Here is a 7,862-nt window from a genome sequence, read left to right on the forward strand (position 1 = left end):
CCATTTAGAGGCCAATTACCTATCCACCCTGTCTATGAAAACCCACCTTTACTAGAAGAAGAGACTGAAATACTTGAACCAGAAGCCATTATAGACACTGACTACATGACCACTAGAACTGGCCAAAGGTATTCTAGATATCTAGTAAAATTTAAAAACCATCCTGTAGAGGAAGCACAATGGATGCATGCTAGAGACCTAAATGCTTTCCCCACTCTGTTAGCTCCACATTGAGCTAATAGCAATTGAGGTCAATTGCTATCCTACCCCGGGGGTATGATGCCAGGAGGCATATTCCACGGTGGATTCCGTGAGGTTTTACGGTGGATTCCGTAAACTTAGATGACCGGGGCTCATACGCAAAGAGGATTCTTTGTGCGAGAAGTTGATGGGGATGCCTGTCCTTTTCGGGCATTTCATTAATTTAGTGTGTACATGGGTGATTCCATAGCGGGTGATTCCGCAAAATGCATATTAAATTAATAAACGTTTATGAGTTTAGAGTGCGCACTCGTAATAAATTAAGGTTAGGATTTATTTCTAACCAGTTGATTTATTTATGTAGCTGAAGACTGCTAGGTATTCACTTTTGTCGGTTTAATTGTGTTATTTTACTAACGATTGTGAATGCTTCAGTTGATGTGTAGAGATAGCAGCAATGGCGGAGGAAAGCATTGGAGTCTAGCGGGTTTTCGACCTTTGGACTATATTTTGATAGGCGCCACGCTTATATTTTGTTATGTCTATAGGGACATCGATTATTTATTATTATTTTGTATGCGCTTATGCGCCTGGATATGTTATTTCTATTTGGACATTGAGATTGGGCGTGCCAAACACTATGGGCACCGTCCATTAGCTTTATTTTCCTATTTTTGGTAGAAAGCAAACTCAAAAGCTAAAAGCTTGTCATATTTTTGTAATTGGGCTATTTTTGAGCATGAAGATTGGAAATATACATTAAATACATGCTTTGTGAAGCGCTCACACAAGGCATGGGGGAGATTGAACCCAATTTGTCTCTTGTCTCATGTCGTGCTTGCTTTTACATGGGTTTTTGTGCTAAAAAGTAGAGTACTTTGTTCTTGGGGACCTTCTGGGATTCACCACGTGAGCTATCTGCGTCCGATCTGCGCACCATACATACCAATAGAAAGAGAGATATTCACTTTCAATTGGAGGATGAATATGCACCAATGTTCAAAAGAATTGTGGAAAGGGATGATGCAATAAGATACAAGATGCAACAAGAAAGAAATGCAAGGGAAAAAAATGTGGACCTTTGGGTTGATAGGTGCATTTATCCACCTGATCCAGACACTCAAAGGCCACCACAATTTGAAGGACTTACATCATTTGTAAAGTTTGTTTGTGAAGGAAATGAAGGATTGTATGGATACACATGCAGACTTGTCACACAAAGATTAGCAAGGGTTCATCAAGCCTTGAAAAATATGTAGACAACATTACAAGGGAATATGCACTCTTTGATGGAAAATGATAGATTATTGGGACTGAGAAGGATAGGAAGAACTAGAGCCTACAACAAGTAATGTATGTCATTGAAGATGCCATGCATGCTACACACGTGCAGAATATGGAGTTATAGTCTAAAGTTATGGACTTGGAGAAGGAGAATCAAAACATAAAGAGGAAGCTCACAAAAACTTTGGAGATTGAACCCACTTTTAAGACCAAAGAAGCACGCCGGCGCATTTGATTAGTTAAACCAATTCACCAATTAACCAAAGGAAATGGACAATATCATAGACGGAAAAATGCTCAATCTACTACAATGAGAAATATATTCCCTCATGTAGAGAATGATACTTTTGCCAAAGTACTAAGCAAGGATATGGTTAGAAATGCATTGGAAAATTGTAAATTCAGGGACATTGTAGATGGTGTTGCAAGAGAACTTCTTAGGGATGTGAGCAACTTGTTTATTGTTATAGATACTCAAGGATTATGTGACAAGGTGCGAATGAGTTTTGAGTCATATAGTATGCTCTATCAACAATTGGATACATGTTTTACGCAAGTCTTCAAAACTAAGTGAGTAATGCCTTTGCCAAAACCATTTCACATGAAGAAGGCTAAAAAAAACTAAATGAGAAAGTTTTAGGACTAATTGGTGAGCCAACACACCTAGAAAATACACACATATTGAAGTATGGTTCCAAAGAAGTTGTATTTGTATTGAATGCATCCAAAAACTTTGTATTTGATATATGTAGGGTTTAGATTTCTATCATCAAGTTCTACAATATGACGAGAGGGAGATTATTAAAGGAAAAAACTTGAATGTATGAGTATAACACTTATGAATCGAGCATTGGATCCCAACATTGATGAAAACCATCCTTTATACTTCAGTGTACAATTAGAGAATGAAATATGGTGGCTTGTGGCATTGAAGTACCAAAGGAGGACCATGAAGTACTTAAAGTTTTTTGTAACCTCACTAATACACCCAATGTTATTCAACAACAAAGTAATGGAGCAATTTTACACATCCACAGGTTTGGGGACTGTCAAGATGAATGGCATCTTGTAGGTGATTTGAAAACATTGAAGTGTATGTTTGGTTTGTCAAATGCAGCGAATGCAAAATTTCCATGCATATACTGCATGCAAACTAGGAAGAAAGGGAAAGATGGAAAGAAAGAATGGTTTGCCAAGGCAGGACAACAAGGTGCTCCAAAATGTGATAAAAAATTCATGAGAAATGGAATGCTAGTTCTAGTGGATCCAAACTGGTGCTCTATTTTGGAAATACCACTTACAAGGGTTCACTTTTGCACATTGTGTTGTTTGGTTAGAAGCTAGTGTTAGAAGTTGATGCTACATGCAAGAAGGTAGAAGAAGTCCTCTTCAAAGTTCAATTGCATGGGGGCCAAGTAGACTTTAACATGAGATGTCTTGCAAATTTTGTTTAAAGTTTTGAAGGTTTGTCACTATGTTTTTCAAAGTTGATTTGGAACTATGCTTTTTAATGATGAAAAGTTGATTTTGAAATCCTAAGACAAAGATATGAAAAATCCCAAACCTTGGAACGTTCACTGGCCTATAGGAGATAGAGAGAGGCAGGAATGGGGTGGAAAAATGAAATTAAATGATAATTTTAAAGTTCATTTGCACCACAGTAAGTTTAAAAGTTTCATATTTAAGTCAAGTCTCTTCTTTTATTTTTTCCCATTACTCTTCACTCTACCTTCCACCTTTCTATCCTTCATCATCAGAACCATGGCACGTTCCAATCTTCCTATCAAGAAAGTGCATGCAAGAGCAAGAGCTCAACACTCTTTCAAATCTAATGAGAATACTATGAGTGACAAAGGTCCCCTGGTGGCCAACAATGGTGGCCCTATTGCAACTAATAATGGTGGCGCTACTGTGGCCAATAATGGTGGCCCTAGTGTGGTCAATAATAATGGTTTGTCATTTTCCAGAAATGGTGGTCGACATGCTCTAGTTGCTCCACCCCTCACTATTACTCTAGCTAGTAATACATGTCCTCCAAGATGAGGAAAATTCAAAAGAGTACCAACTTTGTTATTCCTACGGCACCATTCTCTAGGTTGGTGTGAGAAATACTCCAAGATCTACAGTTAGGGCATTATCACGCAAGGAATGTGGCAATGGTCAAGCCAAGACTTGCTTGCCCTCTAAGAAGCATCTGAAAGTTACTTGATTGAGCTAATGAGTGATTGTCAACTTTTAGCCATTCATGCCCGCTGACGTATCACTATTAAGCCCATAGATATGGTTCTTATTTGTAGGATCCACAAACAACAAGGATGCATTTAATCTTAATGTCAACAATATGCTTTGAGAAGCTACCTTATAATTGGATATTTGTTTTTAGCTCAGGCTTGGTTGTAGTTTGTAAGGAGCTTAGTTTTGGGTTATCTTTCTAGTAGACCTTCAAGTATTTGATAGTAGTGGCCTACAAAATGGAGCTAAATTTTTCCTAGCTCTAGTTATACTTAGTGTGATGCACTATCTATAGTGTATTTCATGGTTTCTTAATGCCAAATCTGGTATGTGATATTCTATTTTGACCATGATTTGCATTGTCCATATTTTAAAGTTTCCAATTTTGAAAGTAGTTTCATTGATGATAAATTCAATATGCAATCACGCATATGCCAGTGATCAGTTGTACATATGCCGATGCACTATATATTTACTATATTTAGCGGTTTGGTAATACTATATTTGATATGTGATATTCCATTTGACCCATGACTTATTTTTTGTGAATTTTTAAGTTTCCAATGTTTCATATAGTTTGGTTGACAACATATTTATATGTAGTTGTGCACACTCACTAGTGAGTTTTTATGTTTATTAGTGGAGTATAATCCAATTAATGAAATTTTACAAAATGATTGAACCATAAATTTAATAAATCAAAATCTAGTGAAACTTTACCCACATGTCGAGCATCATAAAAACTTATGGATATTAAAAAATTTGCCCCATCAGAAGCCTCTGGGACACCTGTCCAAGGGTTCTGTCCAAGGGCTCGCATCTTAGGCCTTGAATCTAGGGATTTAAGGCCTGAGACATGAGACTCCAGATAGGTATCCTAGAGACTTTTGATAAGGCCAATTTGTTCTGGGTAGTTGATGTATTCTAGAGGAGTCCACAAGTAAAATTTCACGTCAATTTGATCACTGGTCATATTTTTCCAAAATTTGGATACATTAATTAAAGTTTAAGGGTTTTTAAAAATTGTGGGCTCTAAGTTTAAAGTTTCACCTCTTTTTACACATTTCACATTTCAGTTTTGAGTTTTTTGTCGTATGAGACATGGCATGCACCAAGCAAGTGGCCTGAAGACACCCCCTAGAAATCCCATGCATAGGCCACCTCCGCGAGCTCCACTATCACCACGCCAGTATTGCAAACATTGATGGAGGCTAGACACATTCGCTGTTTGTGAGATCCATTCTATTATCAGAATACCATGCATCTCCTGATACCAAAGGCTCCATTCAAAAAGCTAGTGTGGGAGATTATGGACGGCATACTGATTAAGAATATCAAGAGGCACTTCCCAGATGGATCATGCTTGTAGCAACCCAATCATTGGACTACCCAAGCCCTCCTTGCACTATAGGAAGCTACCAAATCTTACATCATTGCCTTATTTGGAGACTCGGTCTATGCAACAGTGCATGCAAGGAGAGTCACCATCACCGATAGGGATTTGCAAATAGTGAGGTTCTTTCAGCAATGGAAGGATAGCTCTTTCAACAATGGAAGGATAGTCCTTGCAGAGATCAACAATGATAGGGGTGTACTACTAAAACATATACGGAATGTAGCTTCCAAAGTAATTTTGTAAAACCATGGTTATATTCCATGTGAAATATTATGAATATGAATACAAATTTTTTGGCGTGTCTTATTTTTGTTTGTTCACTTGTTATTTATTTTATTTATGTGTTTGAGTTATCATAATATGCGTTTGAAAGAACACATGTTGCACACACAAACTAAATAAAGCGATACGTATTAAATTTAGGGTAGGAATCATGTTGCGTATAAATCTAACAAACAAACATAACATTCAAGTAAAAAGAAATAATAAATGACACGTATGACAAACTACATTGCACACAAATAAGAGTAGATTACAAAGTGCATTACATTCATGATGAGATATCATTTGGCAATAAGTCCATCTACTCTCTTAGGCTTCTTCAAGCTACACTCCCCATAGTCAGAGCTATTCTTGATCATAGGTAGTAACACATTTTGCCCTAGTAGTTCTTGCCTAATGACATTGGGATCTTGAACATCAAGAACCATGCCACGGTGTCGGAGCATTTGGAGTTGAAAGTCTACCATGGGTGAAGAGATAGGAGGGTGAAGGGAGATTCAAGGAGAGGAGTAGATGGAAGAGAAGGGGTTTAAAGAAATAAAAGATGTAGAAGAATACTCATAGAGGTGAAGGCAATCAATTTATTTATGCATCTTAAGAAGATAAATATCTTGTAGACAAAAACGTACATAAAATAATAACTTCCTCTCTGCTTCTTAGACCGCCAATCTCATACTTCCATTGGCTTTGAAAAGGGGATAAAATACTAGGACACTTGGCTAGAATTCTCCTAGATCACTCCTTCTTCTCCCAATTCCTTGGAGTGCTATTCACGGCCTAAAAACTGCAATCGCTTCTCGTGTGATTTTGCTAATCCTTCTTTTTTCATAAAATTCCCAAAATGGGCTAAAAGTCACTTGCTTTTTTTTTACATGTCATCCTATCCTAAAAGTTGTCTATAGCTTTTGGATATTTACAAGAGATAATATCTAAAATATAAAAAATTCTCTAAACTTGTCCAAAAATCTAGTATTTTTGAACCATCCATAGTATTTTTGAACCATCCATACTACGGACACTAACATTAATGACTAATGTGATATTGGCTCTCTAGATTCACTCTAGAGTTTGTCACACTATGATCGCATAGTGGCATGACATCCACCCCCTCCTAATCTGCACATCCTCCGGTATGTGCCAAAGTCTTATGCATCCATAATGTCAAAAGAAGTATCCTCTTCCATGTCAATGTCTTCATCTTCCACCTCTTCTTCTTCTTCCATATTCTCATGTTCATACTCAGTATCCAACTCCTTCAACTTATATATTGATGATTCCCTACATTTAAAGAGCTTGATATGTTTTCTAGCCACTTGAATCCTTAGAGTTGTTCCATCCATCTCATTTAATGCATAGGTAGCACTATAAAAACCAAACCTTGCCATAGATGGACCAAACCATCGCTTTGTCATCTTTTGATTGGCACTATGCTAATTTTCAAGTTGCTGTCATAAACCAGCACCGAGTCCCCTTCTTGTATAGCTCATGGTTGAAGTTTGTGTCACTTGTCACAGCTCTTCTTGTTCTTGATCCTTGTAGCCTTCAGCTTTTTCATGGATGTATCAATGCCTCCAAGCCTTGTTTCTAACTATCTAATGCATAGGATCAACAATTCTTCTCTATTTAAACCCTCTTCTCATGGTAAAATACTCCAAGTAGCAATAGTCTCCTCAAAAGGCATGATTTAGTTATTTTCCATATATCAATTCAATAGGCATATACCCTATAACTGTAGTATAAGTATTTTTATCAACCCATAAAGCAAAGGGTAACATTTTTTACCACTCTTTCACCCTACCCTTTTATGACTTTGATAATGCCTTAATGACAGGTTGATGACCTCTTTCACCTTTGCCATTTGCTTCACTATTGTAGGTTGTTCAAGTTAAATCCAACTTGATACCCAATCGTGAAAAGAAGTCAGGAGCCTCATCTGCATCCAATTCTCCTCTATCTGCAACCACTTTACCAACACAACCATACCTGCTAAAGACTTATTCTAATAAGAATCTGCAAACTGCTTGAGTAGTGTTTGTACTAAGAGCTCCACCTTCCAATTGATTTGTCAAGTCTTCTCGTGCAAGCACAAGATATCTCATATTCCATAAACCTATAGGCATGGTAACAAAATCAACTACCCATTTGTAATGCATAGATAATGGATAGGCCGGTTGCAGCCCATCTCAATGCTTTACCATGGAATACATTTGACAGACACTACATGATTCCACGTAATGCTCCATATCTTTATACATGTTGTGCTATCAATACTTCTCTTTGATATTGGAAAATGTGCCCCAAACTCCTCTATGTCCAGCCCATAAGCTTTCATGAAACTCCTGCATCACTAGTTGTTGAGAAGCCCTATCTCCCAGTACATGTACTAGAGCTCCTCTCTTTTTCTTTTCATGCTTCCATAAATATCCATCTCTCAAGAAAAACCCATAAAATTTTCCTTTAATCCTTT

The sequence above is a fragment of the Lygodium microphyllum genome, chromosome 24 (genome assembly GCF_053477565.2).
Source record: "Lygodium microphyllum isolate KBCC chromosome 24, Lygodium_microphyllum_v1.1.10, whole genome shotgun sequence".
Lineage (NCBI taxonomy): Eukaryota > Viridiplantae > Streptophyta > Polypodiopsida > Schizaeales > Lygodiaceae > Lygodium > Lygodium microphyllum.